General features: G+C 35.0%; 23 non-coding genes across 23 annotated transcripts; all 23 read left to right on the top strand.

The window, feature by feature from the left end:
* Positions 1-1,651: 1,651 nt before the first annotated feature.
* On the top strand, positions 1,652-1,744 carry TRNAI-UAU (transfer RNA isoleucine (anticodon UAU)). The gene is given in 2 exon segments: positions 1,652-1,689; positions 1,709-1,744. It is a non-coding gene; the product is annotated as a tRNA-Ile (tRNA).
* Positions 1,745-2,886: 1,142 nt separating this feature from the next.
* TRNAI-UAU (transfer RNA isoleucine (anticodon UAU)) lies at positions 2,887-2,979 on the top strand. Its single transcript is given in 2 exon segments — positions 2,887-2,924; positions 2,944-2,979. It is a non-coding gene; the product is annotated as a tRNA-Ile (tRNA).
* Positions 2,980-3,108: 129 nt separating this feature from the next.
* Positions 3,109-3,181, top strand: TRNAR-CCU (transfer RNA arginine (anticodon CCU)). The gene has a single exon. It is a non-coding gene; the product is annotated as a tRNA-Arg (tRNA).
* A 941-nt stretch (positions 3,182-4,122) lies between these two features.
* Positions 4,123-4,215, top strand: TRNAI-UAU (transfer RNA isoleucine (anticodon UAU)). Its single transcript is given in 2 exon segments — positions 4,123-4,160; positions 4,180-4,215. It is a non-coding gene; the product is annotated as a tRNA-Ile (tRNA).
* A 129-nt stretch (positions 4,216-4,344) lies between these two features.
* TRNAR-CCU (transfer RNA arginine (anticodon CCU)) lies at positions 4,345-4,417 on the top strand. Its single transcript has one exon. It is a non-coding gene; the product is annotated as a tRNA-Arg (tRNA).
* A 940-nt stretch (positions 4,418-5,357) lies between these two features.
* TRNAI-UAU (transfer RNA isoleucine (anticodon UAU)) lies at positions 5,358-5,450 on the top strand. The gene is given in 2 exon segments: positions 5,358-5,395; positions 5,415-5,450. It is a non-coding gene; the product is annotated as a tRNA-Ile (tRNA).
* A 131-nt stretch (positions 5,451-5,581) lies between these two features.
* Positions 5,582-5,654, top strand: TRNAR-CCU (transfer RNA arginine (anticodon CCU)). Its single transcript has one exon. It is a non-coding gene; the product is annotated as a tRNA-Arg (tRNA).
* A 940-nt stretch (positions 5,655-6,594) lies between these two features.
* On the top strand, positions 6,595-6,687 carry TRNAI-UAU (transfer RNA isoleucine (anticodon UAU)). Its single transcript is given in 2 exon segments — positions 6,595-6,632; positions 6,652-6,687. It is a non-coding gene; the product is annotated as a tRNA-Ile (tRNA).
* Positions 6,688-6,816: 129 nt separating this feature from the next.
* On the top strand, positions 6,817-6,889 carry TRNAR-CCU (transfer RNA arginine (anticodon CCU)). Its single transcript has one exon. It is a non-coding gene; the product is annotated as a tRNA-Arg (tRNA).
* Positions 6,890-7,830: 941 nt separating this feature from the next.
* TRNAI-UAU (transfer RNA isoleucine (anticodon UAU)) lies at positions 7,831-7,923 on the top strand. The gene is given in 2 exon segments: positions 7,831-7,868; positions 7,888-7,923. It is a non-coding gene; the product is annotated as a tRNA-Ile (tRNA).
* A 129-nt stretch (positions 7,924-8,052) lies between these two features.
* Positions 8,053-8,125, top strand: TRNAR-CCU (transfer RNA arginine (anticodon CCU)). The gene has a single exon. It is a non-coding gene; the product is annotated as a tRNA-Arg (tRNA).
* Positions 8,126-9,231: 1,106 nt separating this feature from the next.
* On the top strand, positions 9,232-9,324 carry TRNAI-UAU (transfer RNA isoleucine (anticodon UAU)). Its single transcript is given in 2 exon segments — positions 9,232-9,269; positions 9,289-9,324. It is a non-coding gene; the product is annotated as a tRNA-Ile (tRNA).
* Positions 9,325-9,453: 129 nt separating this feature from the next.
* Positions 9,454-9,526, top strand: TRNAR-CCU (transfer RNA arginine (anticodon CCU)). The gene has a single exon. It is a non-coding gene; the product is annotated as a tRNA-Arg (tRNA).
* A 1,161-nt stretch (positions 9,527-10,687) lies between these two features.
* On the top strand, positions 10,688-10,760 carry TRNAR-CCU (transfer RNA arginine (anticodon CCU)). The gene has a single exon. It is a non-coding gene; the product is annotated as a tRNA-Arg (tRNA).
* Positions 10,761-11,647: 887 nt separating this feature from the next.
* On the top strand, positions 11,648-11,740 carry TRNAR-UCU (transfer RNA arginine (anticodon UCU)). Its single transcript is given in 2 exon segments — positions 11,648-11,685; positions 11,705-11,740. It is a non-coding gene; the product is annotated as a tRNA-Arg (tRNA).
* Positions 11,741-11,869: 129 nt separating this feature from the next.
* Positions 11,870-11,942, top strand: TRNAR-CCU (transfer RNA arginine (anticodon CCU)). The gene has a single exon. It is a non-coding gene; the product is annotated as a tRNA-Arg (tRNA).
* A 941-nt stretch (positions 11,943-12,883) lies between these two features.
* TRNAI-UAU (transfer RNA isoleucine (anticodon UAU)) lies at positions 12,884-12,976 on the top strand. Its single transcript is given in 2 exon segments — positions 12,884-12,921; positions 12,941-12,976. It is a non-coding gene; the product is annotated as a tRNA-Ile (tRNA).
* A 131-nt stretch (positions 12,977-13,107) lies between these two features.
* TRNAR-CCU (transfer RNA arginine (anticodon CCU)) lies at positions 13,108-13,180 on the top strand. The gene has a single exon. It is a non-coding gene; the product is annotated as a tRNA-Arg (tRNA).
* A 941-nt stretch (positions 13,181-14,121) lies between these two features.
* Positions 14,122-14,214, top strand: TRNAI-UAU (transfer RNA isoleucine (anticodon UAU)). Its single transcript is given in 2 exon segments — positions 14,122-14,159; positions 14,179-14,214. It is a non-coding gene; the product is annotated as a tRNA-Ile (tRNA).
* A 1,142-nt stretch (positions 14,215-15,356) lies between these two features.
* Positions 15,357-15,449, top strand: TRNAI-UAU (transfer RNA isoleucine (anticodon UAU)). The gene is given in 2 exon segments: positions 15,357-15,394; positions 15,414-15,449. It is a non-coding gene; the product is annotated as a tRNA-Ile (tRNA).
* A 680-nt stretch (positions 15,450-16,129) lies between these two features.
* On the top strand, positions 16,130-16,202 carry TRNAR-CCU (transfer RNA arginine (anticodon CCU)). Its single transcript has one exon. It is a non-coding gene; the product is annotated as a tRNA-Arg (tRNA).
* A 940-nt stretch (positions 16,203-17,142) lies between these two features.
* On the top strand, positions 17,143-17,235 carry TRNAI-UAU (transfer RNA isoleucine (anticodon UAU)). Its single transcript is given in 2 exon segments — positions 17,143-17,180; positions 17,200-17,235. It is a non-coding gene; the product is annotated as a tRNA-Ile (tRNA).
* Positions 17,236-17,364: 129 nt separating this feature from the next.
* On the top strand, positions 17,365-17,437 carry TRNAR-CCU (transfer RNA arginine (anticodon CCU)). Its single transcript has one exon. It is a non-coding gene; the product is annotated as a tRNA-Arg (tRNA).
* Positions 17,438-18,121: the final 684 nt, after the last annotated feature.

The raw sequence follows: 18,121 nt of genomic DNA, 5'->3' as shown, positions 1-18,121 counted from the left end.
ACTTACCAACCGCACAAGATGTACAAGTTAAATACATATATCGCATGTGTGTTCACTTACCAACCACACAAGGATATTACACGTAATACAACTTATACTGTAAAAAAGGGATAGTAAGAAATGGCCATATAGAAAAAAGGGCGATCAAATTGAGGTGACTAATGAGCGGACCCCTTAGGTCACTCTTTATATATTACCAGATCACTGATCTGCGTGTGCACACTATAAAACAACCAGCTGAAACTTTACTACTTTTGAAGTAAAGGTCTATACGGATTCAGGATTCGATATGTCCGTGATCCGAGAACAGGCAACAGACCACGTATGGGTGTCAACAGTTCAACGGGAACGAAGATCGAAATCCCGGGCCGGGCCCCCAGCTGTTAGGAGTGGTTACTTTAACCTACCTCCTGAGGTGGACTCTAACCTACCTCTGGATAGGGAGTTGGACTTTAACCAATCTTCCTTTATCCCTTCTTCCTCAATTTGGTGGCCCCCCTTAGAGCTCCGTGAGTGTTAACCCTGTATATGCTGATCAGAAAAGAAGACCATCATGTATGCAAGGTACAACACTGATTTATTGTTTACACATACAGCATATTTATACAGTATAGCATGCATGGGCTTGACAAGAGATGATTGGATGATACAGGGGTGTAGCAGGGAGGAGTTCCAGTTACTGTCTAGGGGATATATGTTATTATTATACAAGGACATGGGAGAACAGACAGTTTTTGTAGAAAACATGTGAAATACATCTTACAGGAAATAACCTTGAGCAACGCAGCCTTGAGCAGCAGCAGACTGTCACAAAGCAGAATAGAAACATGTAATTTTCCACTCACTATAAGGCATTTGAGACAAGATGGAGAACAGCATACAAAATGGTGCATAAATCCTTCCAAGGTTTAAAGACCCATCTTGGATGCATATTCCTTTGTTGCTCATTAGTCTTCACAAAAAATGATTCTTTTTTCAATGCTTGTGATTTTGTTCTTACAAGAAATCTCCATTTACCTCAACATTTCTGTAGAGTTTGTCTTGCAAATAAGTACCAGAGTGGCTGAAATATGACATTATCTAAGGCAATTGCTGATGGGAATCTTGAAGTCCTTTCTTGCATGTTGGAAGAATGGTATTTTTGATTTTATCATATTTCTTCTGCCACTCATCTTACTGTCATTGTAGATGGTAGAGTTGCAACAAACAACATATTCTTTTAATCAGACTACAATAATGAGATAAGACTTTACATATTAAAATAGTGCATTATAAGACACATTAGTGTCAGTTTTCCTTATGCCACATTTTATATCTACTATCTTAACATCATTTTAGAAAAAATTAAATGAATTATTTTCCAATTTTGAGAAAATGATACAGTAAAACCTAGATATGAATTTTCTTAGCAAATTGCACCTACAAATACATAAATCTAGCCAATAACACCAATGCGCGATACAAATCATTTCTTTATGCTGAGCATTTAACTTCTATCAAGTACATTATTGAAGTATTGAATCCAGTAAAATAGTGGAATTCAAAAAGAAATTAAATCAAGTTGTGGAGACAGAGGCAATAAGTGTATTGACATTTTTAACTAATGGTAAAATTTATCAGTGAAAGGCCAAATTTTCAGGGAGTACTGTGTGCTCCAGTGGCGCAATCGGTCAGCGCGCGGTACTTATAAGACAGTATCTGTTGAGCAATGCCGAGGTTGTGAGTTCAAGCCTCACCTGGAGCAGGAATATTTAGCTTTTTTTTCTTTTAATGATATCATCAGTCATTGATTATCTGCTCTCGGAACATTTTTTATATGTAAGGATATTATGAAAAAGTAAACCAAGAACATGAAATACAAAGCAGACAGTAAGCCCCAGTGGCCTAATGGATAAGGCACTGGCCTCCTAAGCCAGGGATTGTGGGTTCAAGTCCAATCTGGGCTATTTGTATTTATATCAACCATCTCAGCATTAGGGGTGGTTCTTTTAGCCTTGCTTCACCTGGATGCTGGATTTGCACAACAGTCCTGTTGAGTTGTGCTTGTTAATTGTTGCCACAGTAGCTACAAAATGACATTTATCATGATAACATTGTGGATTAGTGTCCCTAAAACGTTTTTCTATAATTGAGGACCAAGGTTTAAAGACCCATCTTGGATGTATATTCCTTTGTTGCTCATTAGTCTTCACAAAAAATGATTCTTTTTTCAATGCTTGTGATTTTGTTCTTACAAGAAATCTCCATTTACCTCAACATTTCTGTAGAGTTTGTCTTGCAAATAAGTACCAGAGTGGCTGAAATATGACATTATCTAAGGCAATTGCTGATGGGAATCTTGAAGTCCTTTCTTGCATGTTGGAAGAATGGTATTTTTGATTTTATCATATTTCTTCTGCCACTCATCTTACTGTCATTGTAGATGGTAGAGTTGCAACAAACAACATATTCTTTTAATCAGACTACAATAATGATATAAGACTTTACATATTAAAATAGTGCATTATAAGACACATTAGTGTCAGTTTTCCTTATGCCACATTTTATATCTACTATCTTAACATCATTTTAGAAAAAATTAAATGAATTATTTTCCAATTTTGAGAAAATGATACAGTAAAACCTAGATATGAATTTTCTTAGCAAATTACACCTACGAATACATAAATCTAGCCAATAACACCAATGCGCGATACAAATCATTTCTTTATGCTGAGCATTTAACTTCTATCAAGTACCTTATTGAAGTATTGAATGCAGTAAAATAGTGGAATTCAAAAAGAAATTAAATCAAGATGGGGAGACAGAGACAATAAGTGTATTGACATTTTTAACTGATGGTTAAAATATATCAGTGAAAGACCAAATTTTCAGGGAATACTGTGTGCTCCAGTGGCGCAATCGGTCAGCGCGCGGTACTTATAAAACAGTATCTGTTGAGCAATGCCGAGGTTGTGAGTTCAAGCCTCACCTGGAGCAGGAATATTTCGCTTTTTTTTCTTTTAATGATATCATCAGTCATTGATCATCTGCTTTCGGAACATTTTTTATATATAAGGATATTATGAAAAAGTAAAGCAAGAACATGAAATGCAAAGCAGACAGTAAGCCCCAGTGGCCTAATGGATAAGGCACTGGCCTCCTAAGCCAGGGATTGTGGGTTCAAGTCCCATCTAGGGTGTTTGTATTTATATGAACCATCTCAGCATTAGGGGTGGTTCTTTTAGCCTTGCTTCACCTGGATGCTGGATTTGCACAACAGTCCTGTTGAGTTGTGCTTGTTAATTGTTGCCACAGTAGCTACAAAATGACATTTATCATGATAACATTGTGGATTAGTGTCCTTAAAACGTTTTTCTATAATTGAGGACCAAGGTTTAAAGACTCATCTTGGATGCATATTCCTTTGTTGCTCATTAGTCTTCACAAAAAAATGATTCTTTTTTCAATGCTTGTGATTTTGTTCTTACAAGAAATCTCCATTTACCTCAACATTTCTGTAGAGTTTGTCTTGCAAATAAGTACCAGAGTGGCTGAAATATGACATTATCTAAGGCAATCGCTGATGGGAATCTTGAAGTCCTTTCTTGCATGTTGGAAGAATGGTATTTTTGATTTTATCATATTTTTTCTGCCACTCATCTTACTGTCATTGTAGATGGTAGAGTTGCAACAAACAACATATTCTTTTAATCAGACTACAATAATGATATAAGACTTTACATATTAAAATAGTGCATTATAAGACACATTAGTGTCAGTTTTCCTTATGCCACATTTTATATCTACTATCTTAACATCATTTTAGAAAAAATTAAATGATTTATTTTCCAATTTTGAGAAAATGATACAGTAAAACCTAGATATGAATTTTCTTAGCAAATTACACCTACGAATACATAAATCTAGCCAATAACACCAATGCGCGATACAAATCATTTCTTTATGCTGAGCATTTAACTTCTATCAAGTACCTTATTGAAGTATTGAATGCAGTAAAATAGTGGAATTCAAAAAGAAATTAAATCAAGATGGGGAGACAGAGACAATAAGTGTATTGACATTTTTAACTGATGGTTAAAATATATCAGTAAAAGGCCAAAATTTCAGGACATACTGTGTGCTCCAGTGGCGCAAAAGGTCAGCGCGCGGTACTTATAAGACAGTATCTGTTGAGCAATGCCGAGGTTGTGAGTTCAATCCTCACCTGGAGCAGGAATATTTAGCTTTTTTTTCTTTTAATGATATCATCAGTCATTGATCATCTGCTCTCGGAACATTTTTTATATGTAAGGATATTATGAAAAAGTAAAGCAAGAACATGAAATGCTAAGCAGACAGGAAGCCCCAGCGGCCTAATGGATAAGGCACTGGCCTCCTAAGCCAGGGATTGTGGGTTCAAGTCCCATCTGGGGTGTTTGTATTTATATCAACCATCTCAGCATTAGGGGTGGTTCTTTTAGCCTTGCTTCACCTGGATGCTGGATTTGCACAACAGTTCTGTTGAGTTGTGCTTGTTAATTGTTGCCACAGTAGCTACAAAATGACATTTATCATGATAACATTGTGGATTAGTGTCCTTAAAACGTTTTTCTATAATTGAGGACCAAGGTTTAAAGACCCATCTTGGATGCATATTCCTTTGTTGCTCATTAGTCTTCACAAAAAATGATTCTTTTTTCAATGCTTGTGATTTTGTTCTTACAAGAAATCTCCATTTACCTCAACATTTCTGTAGAGTTTGTCTTGCAAATAAGTACCAGAGTGGCTGAAATATGACATTATCTAAGGCAATTGCTGATGGGAATCTTGAAGTCCTTTCTTGCATGTTGGAAGAATGGTATTTTTGATTTTATCATATTTCTTCTGCCACTCATCTTACTGTCATTGTAGATGGTAGAGTTGCAACAAACAACATATTCTTTTAATCAGACTACAATAATAATATAAGACTTTACATATTAAAATAGTGCATTATAAGACACATTAGTGTCAGTTTTCCTTATGCCACATTCTATATCTAATATCTTAACATCATTTTAGAAAAAATTAAATGAATTATTTTCCAATTTTGAGAAAATGATACAGTAAAACCTAGATATGAATTTTCATAGCAAATTACACCTACAAATACATAAATCTAGCCAATAACACCAATGCGCGATACAAATCATTTCTTTATGCTGAGCATTTAACTTCTATCAAGTATCTTATTGAAGTATTGAATGCAGTAAAATAGTGGAATTCAAAAAGAAATTAAATCAAGTTGTGGAGACAGAGACAATAAGTGTATTGACATTTTTAACTAATGGTAAAAATTTATCAGTGAAAGGCCAAATTTTCAGGGCATACTGTGTGCTCCAGTGGCGCAATCGGTCAGCGCGCGGTACTTATAAGACCGTATCTGTTGAGCAATGCCGAGGTTGTGAGTTCAAGCCTCACCTGGCGCAGGAATATTTAGCTTTTTTTTCTTTTAATGATATCATCAGTCATTGATCATCTGCTGTTGGAACATTTTTTATATATGTAAGGATATTATGAAAAAGTAAACCAAGAACATAAAATGCAAAGCAGACAGTAAGCCCCAGTGGCCTAATGGATAAGGCACTGGCCTCCTAAGCCCGGGATTGTGGGTTCAAGTCCCATCTGGGGTGTTTGTATTTATATCAACCATCTCAGCATTAGGGGTGGTTCTTTTAGCCTTGCTTCACCTGGATGCTGGATTTGCCCAACAGTCCTGTTGAGTTGTGCTTGTTAATTGTTGCCACAGTAGCTACAAAATGACATTTATCATGATAACATTGTGGATTAGTGTCCTTAAAACGTTTTTCTATAATTGAGGACCAAGGTTTAAAGACCCATCTTGGATGCATATTCCTTTGTTGCTCATTAGTCTTCACAAAAAATGATTCTTTTTTCAATGCTTGTGATTTTGTTCTTACAAGAAATCTCCATTTACCTCAACATTTCTGTAGAGTTTGTCTTGCAAATAAGTACCAGAATAGCTGAAATATGACATTATCTAAGGAAATTGCTGATGGGAATCTTGAAGTCCTTTCTTGCATGTTGGAAGAATGGTATTTTTGATTTTATCATATTTCTTCTGCCACTCATCTTACTGTCATTGTAGATGGTAGAGTTGCAACAAACAACATATTCTTTTAATCAGACTACAATAATGATATGAGACTTTACATATTAAAATAGTGCATTATAAGACACATTAGTGTCAGTTTTCCTTATGCCACATTTTATATCTACTATCTTAACATCATTTTAGAAAAAAATAAATTAATTATTTTCCAATTTTGAGAAAATGATACAGTAAAACCTAGATATGAATTTTCTTAGCAAATTACACCTACGAATACATAAATCTAGCCAATAACACCAATGCGCGATACAAATCATTTCTTTATGCTGAGCATTTAACTTCTATCAAGTACCTTATTGAAGTATTGAATGCAGTAAAATAGTGGAATTCAAAAAGAAATTAAATCAAGATGGGGAGACAGAGACAATAAGTGTATTGACATTTTTAACTGATGGTTAAAATATATCAGTGAAAGGCCAAATTTTCAGGGAAAACTGTGTGCTCCAGTGGCGCAATCGGTCAGCGTGCGGTACTTATAAGACAGTATCTGTTGAGCAATGCCGAGGTTGTGAGTTCAAGCCTCACCTGGAGCAGGAATATTTAGCTTTTTTTTCTTTTAATGATATCATCAGTCATTGATCATCTGCTCTCGGAACATTTTTTATATGTAAGGATATTATGAAAAAGTAAAGCAAGAACATGAAATGCAAAGCAGACAGTAAGCCCCAGTGGCCTAATGGATAAGGCACTGGCCTCCTAAGCCAGGGATTGTGGGTTCAAGTCCCATCTGGGGTGTTTCTATTTATATAAACCATCTCAGCATTAGGGGTGGTTCTTTTAGCTTTGCTTCACCTGGATGCTGGATTTGCACAACAGTCCTGTTGAGTTGTGCTTGTTAATTGTTGCCACAGTAGCTACAAAATGACATTTATCATGATAACATTGTGGATTAGTGTCCTTAAAACGTTTTTCTATAATTGAGGACCAAGGTTTAAAGACTCATCTTGGATGCATATTCCTTTGTTGCTCATTAGTCTTCACAAAAAAATGATTCTTTTTTCAATGCTTGTTATTTTGTTCTTACAAGAAATCTCCATTTACCTCAACATTTCTGTAGAGTTTGTCTTGCAAATAAGTACCAGAGTGGCTGAAATATGACATTATCTAAGGCAATTGCTGATGGGAATCTTGAAGTCCTTTCTTGCATGTTGGAAGAATGGTATTTTTGATTTTATCATATTTCTTCTGCCACTCATCTTACTGTCATTGTAGATGGTAGAGTTGCAGCAAACAACATATTCTTTTAATCAGACTACAATAATGATATAAGACTTTACATATTAAAATAGTGCATTATAAGACACATTAGTGTCAGTTTTCCTTATGCCACATTTTATATCTACTATCTTAACATCATTTTAGAAAAAAATAAATTAATTATTTTCCAATTTTGAGAAAATGATACAGTAAAACCTAGATATGAATTTTCTTAGCAAATTACACCTACGAATACATAAATCTAGCCAATAACACCAATGCGCGATACAAATAATTTCTTTATGCTGAGCATTTAACTTCTATCAAGTACCTTATTGAAGTATTGAATGCAGTAAAATAGTGGAATTCAAAAAGAAATTAAATCAAGATGGGGAGACAGAGACAATAAGTGTATAGACATTTTTAACTGATGGTTAAAATATATCAGTGAAAGACCAAATTTTCAGGGTATACTGTGTGCTCCAGTGGTGCAATCGGTCAGCGCGCGGTACTTATAAGACAGTATCTGTTGAGCAATGCCGAGGTTGTGAGTTCAAGCCTCACCTGGAGCAGGAATATTTAGCTTTTTTTTCTTTTAATGATATCATCAGTCATTGATCATCTGCTCTCGGAACATTTTTTATATGTAAGGATATTATTAAAAAGTAAAGCAAGAACATGAAATGCAAAGCAGACAGGAAGCCCCAGTGGCCTAATGGATAAGGCACTGGCCTCCTAAGCCAGGGATTGTGGGTTCAAGTCCCATCTGGGGTGTTTGTATTTATATCAACCATCTCAACATTAGGGGTGGTTCTTTTAGCCTTGCTTCACCTGGATGCTGGATTTGCACAACAGTCCTGTTGAGTTGTGCTTGTTAATTGTTGCCACAGTAGCTACAAAATGACATTTATCATGATAACATTGTGGATTAGTGTCCTTAAAACGTTTTTCTATAATTGAGGACCAAGGTTTAAAGACCCATCTTGGATGCATATTCCTTTGTTGCTCATTAGTCTTCACAAAAAATGATTCTTTTTTCAATGCTTGTGATTTTGTTCTTACAAGAAATCTCCATTTACCTCAACATTTCTGTAGAGTTTGTCTTGCAAATAAGTACCAGAGTGGCTGAAATATGACATTATCTAAGGCAGGCTTGTCCAACCTGCGGCCCTCCAGATGTGCTAAAAATACACATCCCAGCATGCCTTGCCACAATTTGGCTATTAGGGAATGCTAGAATGATGGCAATGCATGCTGGGATGTGTAGTTTTAGCACATCTGGAGGGCCGCAGGTTGGACAAGCCTGATCTAAGGCAATTGCTGATGGGAATCTTGAAGTCCTTTACTGCATGTTGGAAGAATGGTATTTTTGATTTTATCATATTTCTTCTGCCACTCATCTTACTGTCATTGTAGATGGTAGAGTTGCAACAAACAACATATTCTTTTAATCAGACTACAATAATGATATAAGACTTTACATATTAAAATAGTGCATTATAAGACACATTAGTGTCAGTTTTCCTTATGCCACATTTTATATCTACTATCTTAACATCATTTTAGAAAAAAATAAATTAATTATTTTCCAATTTTGAGAAAATGATACAGTAAAACCTAGATATGAATTTTCTTAGCAAATTACACCTACGAATACATAAATCTAGCCAATAACACCAATGCGCGATACAAATAATTTCTTTATGCTGAGCATTTAACTTCTATCAAGTACCTTATTGAAGTATTGAATGCAGTAAAATAGTGGAATTCAAAAAGAAATTAAATCAAGATGGGGAGACAGAGACAATAAGTGTATAGACATTTTTAACTGATGGTTAAAATATATCAGTGAAAGACCAAATTTTCAGGGTATACTGTGTGCTCCAGTGGTGCAATCGGTCAGCGCGCGGTACTTATAAGACAGTATCTGTTGAGCAATGCCGAGGTTGTGAGTTCAAGCCTCACCTGGAGCAGGAATATTTAGCTTTTTTTTCTTTTAATGATATCATCAGTCATTGATCATCTGCTCTCGGAACATTTTTTATATGTAAGGATATTATTAAAAAGTAAAGCAAGAACATGAAATGCAAAGCAGACAGGAAGCCCCAGTGGCCTAATGGATAAGGCACTGGCCTCCTAAGCCAGGGATTGTGGGTTCAAGTCCCATCTGGGGTGTTTGTATTTATATCAACCATCTCAGCATTAGGGGTGGTTCTTTTAGCCTTGCTTCACCTGGATGCTGGATTTGCACAACAGTCCTGTTGAGTTGTGCTTGTTAATTGTTGCCACAGTAGCTACAAAATGACATTTATCATGATAACATTGTGGATTAGTGTCCTTAAAACGATTTTCTATAATTGAGGACCAAGGTTTAAAGACTCATCTTGGATGCATATTCCTTTGTTGCTCATTAGTCTTCAGAAAAAAATGATTCTTTTTTCAATGCTTGTGATTTTGTTCTTACAAGAAATCTCCATTTACCTCAACATTTCTGTAGAGTTTGTCTTGCAAATAAGTACCAGAGTGGCTGAAATATGACATTATCTAAGGCAATTGCTGATGGGAATCTTGAAGTCCTTTCTTGCATGTTGGAAGAATGGTATTTTTGATTTTATCATATTTCTTCTGCCACTCATCTTACTGTCATTGTAGATGGTAGAGTTGCAACAAACAACATATTCTTTTAATCAGACTAGAATAATAATATAAGACTTTACATTTTAAAATAGTGCATTATAAGACACATTAGTGTCAGTTTTCCTTATGCCACATTCTATATCTACTATCTTAACATCATTTTAGAAAAAATTAAATGAATTATTTTCCAATTTTGAGAAAATGATACAGTAAAACCTAGATATGAATTTTCTTAGCAAATTACACCTACGAATACATAAATCTAGCCAATAACACCAATGCGCGATACAAATCATTTCTTTATGCTGAGCATTTAACTTCTATCAAGTACCTTATTGAAGTATTGAATGCAGTAAAATAGTGGAATTCAAAAAGAAATTAAATCAAGTTGTGGAGACAGAGACAATAAGTGTATTGACATTTTTAACTAATGGTAAAATTTATCAGTGAAAGGCCAAATTTTCAGGGCATACTGTGTTCTCCAGTGGCGCAATCGGTCAGCGCGCGGTACTTATAAGACAGTATCTGTTAAGAAATGCCGAGGTTGTGAGTTCAAGTCTGACCTGGAGCAGGAATATTTAGCTTTTTTTCTTTTAATGATATCATCAGTCATTGATCATCTGCTCTCGGAACATTTTTTATATGTAAGGATATTATGAAAAAGTAAAGCAAGAACATGAAATGCAAAGCAGACAGTAAGCCCCAGTGGCCTAATGGATAAGGCACTGGCCTCCTAAGCCAGGGATTGTGGGTTCAAGTCCCATCTGGGGTGTTTGTATTTATATCAACCATCTCAGCATTAGGGGTGGTTCTTTTAGCCTTGCTTCACCTGGATGCTGGATTTGCACAACAGTCCTGTTGAGTTGTGCTTGTTAATTGTTGCCACAGTAGCTACAAAATGACATTTATCATGATAACATTGTGGATTAGTGTCCTTAAAACGTTTTTCTATAATTGAGGACCAAGGTTTAAAGACTCATCTTGGATGCATATTCCTTTGTTGCTCATTAGTCTTCACAAAAAAATGATTATTTTTTCAATGCTTGTGATTTTGTTCTTACAAGAAATCTCCATTTACCTCAACATTTCTGTAGAGTTTGTCTTGAAAATAAGTACCAGAGTGGCTGAAATATGACATTATCTAAGGCAATTGCTGATGGGAATCTTGAAGTCCTTTCTTGCATGTTGGAAGAATGGTATAGAGTTGCAACAAACAACATATTCTTTTAATCAGACTACAATAATGATATAAGACTTTACATATTAAAATAGTGCATTATAAGACACATTAGTGTCAGTTTTCCTTATGCCACATTTTATATCTACTATCTTAACATCATTTTAGAAAAAATTAAATGAATTATTTTCCAATTTTGAGAAAATGATACAGTAAAACCTAGATATGAATTTTCTTAGCAAATTACACCTACGAATACATAAATCTAGCCAATAACACCAATGCGCGATACAAATCATTTCTTTATGCTGAGCATTTAACTTCTATCAAGTACCTTATTGAAGTATTGAATGCAGTAAAATAGTGGAATTCAAAAAGAAATTAAATCAAGATGGGGAGACAGAGACAATAAGTGTATTGACATTTTTAACTGATGGTTAAAATATATCAGTGAAAGACCAAATTTTCAGGGCATACTGTGTGCTCCAGTGGCGCAATCGGTCAGCGCGCGGTACTTCTAAGACAGTATCTGTTGAGCAATGCCGAGGTTGTGAGTTCAAGCCTCACCTGGAGCAGGAATATTTAGCTTTTTTTTCTTTTAATGATATCATCAGTCATTGATCATCTGCTCTCGGAACATTTTTTATATGTAAGGATATTATGAAAAAGTAAAGCAAGAACATGAAATGCAAAGCAGACAGTAAGCCCCAGTGGCCTAATGGATAAGGCACTGGCCTCCTAAGCCAGGGATTGTGGGTTCAAGTCCCATCTGGGGTGTTTGTATTTATATCAACCATCTCAGCATTAGGGGTGGTTCTTTTAGCCTTGCTTCACCTGGATGCTGGATTTGCACAACAGTCCTGTTGAGTTGTGCTTGTTAATTGTTGCCACAGTAGCTACAAAATGACATTTATCATGATAACATTGTGGATTAGTGTCCTTAAAACGTTTTTCTATAATTGAGGACCAAGGTTTAAAGACTCATCTTGGATGCATATTCCTTTGTTGCTCATTAGTCTTCACAAAAAAATGATTCTTTTTTCAATGCTTGTGATTTTATTCTTACAAGAAATCTCCATTTACCTCAACATTTCTGTAGAGTTTGTCTTGCAAATAAGTACCAGAGTGGCTGAAATATGACATTATCTAAGGCAATTGCTGATGGGAATCTTGAAGTCCTTTCTTGCATGTTGGAAGAATGGTATTTTTGATTTTATCATATTTCTTCTGCCACTCATCTTACTGTCATTGTAGATGGTAGAGTTGCAACAAACAACATATTCTTTTAATCAGACTACAATAATAATATAAGACTTTACATATTAAAATAGTGCATTATAAGACACATTAGTGTCAGTTTTCCTTATGCCACATTCTATATCTACTATCTTAACATCATTTTAGAAAAAATTAAATTAATTATTTTCCAATTTTGAGAAAATGATACAGTAAAACCTAGATATGAATTTTCTTAGCAAATTACACCTACGAATACATAAATCTAGCCAATAACACCAATGCGTGATACAAATCATTTCTTTATGCTGAGCATTTAACTTCTATCAAGTACCTTATTGAAGTATTGAATGCAGTAAAATAGTGGAATTCAAAAAGAAATTAAATCAAGATGGGGAGACAGAGACAATAAGTGTATTGACATTTTTAACTGATGGTTAAAATATATCAGTGAAAGGCCAAATTTTCAGAGGATATTGTGTGCTCCAGTGGCGCAATCGGTCAGCGCGCGGTACTTATAAGACAGTATCTGTTGAGCAATGCCGAGGTTGTGAGTTCAAGCCTCACCTGGAGCAGGAATATTTAGCTTTTTTTTTTCTTTTAATGATATCATCAGTCATTGATCATCTGCACTCGGAACATTTTTTATATGTAAGGATATTATGAAAAAGTAAAGCAAGAACATGAAATGCAAAGCAGACAGTAAGCCCCAGTGGCCTAATGGATAAGGCACTGGCCTCCTAAGCCAGGGATTGTGGGTTCAAGTCCCATCTGGGGTGTTTGTATTTATATCAACCATCTCAGCATTAGGGGTGGTTCTTTTAGCTTTGCTTCACCTGGATGCTGGATTTGCACAACAGTCCTGTTGAGTTGTGCTTGTTAATTGTTGCCACAGTAGCTATAAAATGACATTTATCATGATAACATTGTGGATTAGTGTCCTTAAAACGTTTTTCTATAATTGAGGAAAAAGGTTTAAAGACCCATCTTGGATGCATATTCCTTTGTTGCTCATTAGTCTTCACAAAAAAATGATTCTTTTTTCAATGCTTGTGATTTTGTTCTTACAAAAAATCTCAATTTACCTCAACATTTCTGTAGAGTTTGTCTTGCAAATAAGTACCAGAGTGGCTGAAATATGACATTATCTAAGGCAATTGCTGATGGGAATCTTGAAGTCCTTTCTTGCATGTTGGAAGAATGGTATTTTTGATTTTATCATATTTCTTCTGCCACTCATCTTACTGTCATTGTAGATGGTAGAGTTGCAACAAACAACATATTCTTTTAATCAGACTACAATAATAATATAAGACTTTACATTTTAAAATAGTGCATTATAAGACACATTAGTGTCAGTTTTCCTTATGCCACATTCTATATCTACTATCTTAACATCATTTTAGAAAAAATTAAATGAATTATTTTCCAATTTTGAGAAAATGATACAGTAAAACCTAGATATGAATTTTCTTAGCAAATTACACCTACGAATACATAAATCTAGCCAATAACACCAATGCGCGATACAAATCATTTCTTTATGCTGAGCATTTAACTTCTATCAAGTACCTTATTGAAGTATTGAATGCAGTAAAATAGTGGAATTCAAAAACAAATTAAATCAAGATGGGGAGACAGAGACAATAAGTGTATTGACATTTTTAACTGATGGTTAAAATATATCAGTGAAAGGCCGAATTTTCAAGGCATACTTAGTGCTCCAATGGCGCAATCGGTCAGCGCGCGGTACTTATAAGACAGTATCTGTTGAGCAATGCCGAGGTTGTGAGTTCAAGCCTCACCTGGAGCAGGAATATTTAGCTTTTTTTCTATTAATGATATCATCAGTCATTGATCATCTGCTCTCAGAACATTTTTTATATGTAAGGATGTTATGAAAAAGTAAAGCAAGAACATGAAATGCAAAGCAGACAGTAAGCCCCAGTGGCCTAATGGATAAGGCACTGGCCTCTTAAGCCAGGGATTGTGGGTTCAAGTCCCATCTGGGGTTTTTTGTATTTATATCAACCATCTCAGCATTAGGGGTGGTTCTTTTGGCCTTGCTTCACCTGGATGCTGGATTTGCACAACAGTCCTGTTGAGTTGTGCTTGTTAATTGTTGCCACAGTAGCTACAAAATGACATTTATCATGATAACATTGTGGATTAGTGTCCTTAAAACGTTTTTCTATAATTGAGGACCAAGGTTTAAAGACCCATCTTGGATGCATATTCCTTTGTTGCTCATTAGTCTTCACAAAAAATGATTCTTTTTTCAATGCTTGTGATTTTGTTCTTACAAGAAATCTCCATTTACCTCAACATTTCTGTAGAGTTTGTCTTGCAAATAAGTACCAGAGTGGCTGAAATATGACATTATCTAAGGCAATTGCTGATGGGAATCTTGAAGTCCTTTCTTGCATGTTGGAAGAATGGTATTTTTGATTTTATCATATTTCTTCTGCCACTCATCTTACTGTCATTGTAGATGGTAGAGTTGCAACAAACAACATATTCTTTTAATCAGACTACAATAATGATATAAGACTTTACATATTAAAATAGTGCATTATAAGACACATTAGTGTCAGTTTTCCTTATGCCACATTTTATATCTACTATCTTAACATCATTTTAGAAAAAATTAAATGAATTATTTTCCAATTTTGAGAAAATGATACAGTAAAACCTAGATATGAATTTTCTTAGCAAATTACACTTACAAATACATAAATCTAGCCAATAACACCAATGCGCGATACAAATCATTTCTTTATGCTGAGCATTTAACTTCTATCAAGTACCTTATTGAAGTATTGAATGCAGTAAAATAGTGGAATTCAAAAAGAAATTAAATCAAGTTGTGGAGACAGAGACAATAAGTGTATTGACATTTTTAACTGATGGTTAAAATATATCAGTGAAAGACCAAATTTTCAGGGCATACTGTGTGCTCCAGTGGCGCAATCGGTCAGCGCGCGGTACTTATAAGACAGTATCTGTTGAGCAATGCCGAGGTTGTGAGTTCAAGCCTCACCTGGAGCAGGAATATTTAGCTTTTTTTTCTTTTAATGATATCATCAGTCATTGATCATCTGCTCTCGGAACATTTTTTATATGTAAGGATATTATGAAAAAGTAAAGCAAGAACATGAAATGCAAAGCAGACAGGAAGCCTCCTAAGCCAGGGATTGTGGGTTCAAGTCCCATCTGGGGTGTTTGTATTTATATCAACTATCTCAGCATTAGGGGTGGTTCTTTTAGCCTTGCTTCACCTGGATGCTGGATTTGCACAACAGTCCTGTTGAGTTGTGCTTGTTAATTGTTGCCACAGTAGCTACAAAATGACATTTATCATGATAACATTGTGGATTAGTGTCCTTAAAACGTTTTTATATAATTGAGGACCAAGGTTTAAAGACCCATCTTGGATGCATATTCCTTTGTTGCTCATTAGTCTTCACAAAAAATGATTCTTTTTTCAATGCTTGTGATTTTGTTCTTACAAGAAATCTCCATTTACCTCAACATTTACCTTATAAGACAGTATCTGTTGAGCAATGCTGAGGTTGTGAGTTCAAGCCTCACCTGGAGCAGGAATATTTAGCTTTTTTTTCTTTTAATGATATCATCAGTCATTGATCATCTACTCTCGGAACATTTTTTATATGTAAGGATATTATGAAAAAGTAAAGCAAGAACATGAAATGCAAAGCAGACAGTAAACCCCAGTGGCCTAATGGATAAGGCACTGGCCTCCTAAGCCAGGGATTGTGGGTTCAAGTCCCATCTGGGGTGTTTGTATTTATATCAACCATCTCAGCATTAGGGGTGGTTCTTTTAGCCTTGCTTCACCTGGATGCTGGATTTGCACAACAGTCCTGTTGAGTTGTGCTTGTTAATTGTTGCCACAGTAGCTACAAAATGACATTTATCATGATAACATTGTGGATTAGTGTCCTTAAAACGTTTTTCTATAATTGAGGACCAAGGTTTAAAGACTCATCTTGGATGCATATTCCTTTGTTGCTCATTAGTCTTCACAAAAAAATGATTCTTTTTTCAATGCTTGTGATTTTGTTCTTACAAGAAATCTCCATTTAGCTCAACATTTCTGTAGAGTTTGTCTTGCAAATAAGTACCAGAGTGGCTGAAATATGACATTATCTAAGGCAATTGCTGATGGGAATCTTGAAGTCCTTTCTTGCATGTTGGAAGAATGGTATTTTTGATTTTATCATATTTCTTCTGCCACTTATCTTACTGTCATTGTAGATGGTAGAGTTGCAACAAACAACATATTCTTTTAATCAGACTACAATAATAATATAAGACTTTACATATTAAAATAGTGCATTATAAGACACATTAGTGTCAGTTTTCCTTATGCCACATACTATATCTACTATCTTAACATCATTTTAGAAAAACTTAAATGAATTATTTTCCAATTTTGAGAAAATGATACAGTAAAACCTAGATATGAATTTTCTTAGCAAATTACACCTACAAATACATAAATCTAGCCAATAACACCAATGCGCGATACAAATCATTTCTTTATGCTGAGCATTTAACTTCTATCAAGTACCTTATTGAAGTATTGAATGCAGTAAAATAGTGGAATTCAAAAAGAAATTAAATCAAGTTTTGGAGACAGAGACAATAAGTGTATTGACATTTTTAACTAATGGTAAAATTTATCAGTGAAAGGCCAAATTTTCAGGGTATTCTGTGTGCTCCAGTGGCGCAATCGGTCAGCGCGCGGTACTTATAAGACAGTATCTGTTGAGCAATGCTGAGGTTGTGAGTTCAAGCCTCACCTGGAGCAGGAATATTTAGCTTTTTTTTCTTTTAATGATATCATCAGTCATTGATCATCTGCTCTCGGAACATTTTTTATATGTAAGGATATTATGAAAAAGTAAAGCAAGAACATGAAATGCAAAGCAGACAGTAAGCCCCAGTGGCCTAATGGATAAGGCACTGGCCTCCTAAGCCAGGGATTGTGGGTTCAAGTCCCATCTGGGGTGTTTGTATTTATATCAACCATCTCAGCATTAGGGGTGGTTCTTTTAGCCTTGCTTCACCTGGATGCTGGATTTGCACAACAGTCCTGTTGAGTTGTTCATGTTAATTGTTGCCACAGTAGCTACAAAATGACATTTATCATGATAACATTGTGGATTAGTGTCCTTAAAACGTTTTTCTATAATTGAGGACCAAGGTTTAAAGACTCATCTTGGATGCATATTCCTTTGTTGCTCACTAGTCTTCACAAAAAAATGATTCTTTTTTCAATGCTTGTGATTTTGTTCTTACAAGAAATCTCCATTTACCTCAACATTTCTGTAGAGTTTGTCTTGCAAATAAGTACCAGAGTGGCTGAAATATGACATTATCTAAGGCAATTGCTGATGGGAATCTTGAAGTCCTTTCTTGCATGTTGGAAGAATGGTATTTTTGATTTTATCATATTTCTTCTGCCACTCATCTTACTGTCATTGTAGATGGTAGAGTTGCAACAAACAACATATTCTTTTAATCAGACTACAATAATGATATAAGACTTTACATATTAAAATAGTGCATTATAAGACACATTAGTGTCAGTTTTCCTTATGCCACATTTTATATCTACTATCTTAACATCATTTTAGAAAAAATTAAATGAATTATTTTCCAATTTTGAGAAAATGATACAGTAAAACCTAGAT

Source organism: Crinia signifera, chromosome 5 (assembly GCF_055691185.1).
Source record: "Crinia signifera chromosome 5, ASM5569118v1, whole genome shotgun sequence".
Lineage (NCBI taxonomy): Eukaryota > Metazoa > Chordata > Amphibia > Anura > Myobatrachidae > Crinia > Crinia signifera.
Note: the sequence above shows the minus strand (reverse complement) of the source record. Positions and strands in the feature narration are given on the sequence as shown.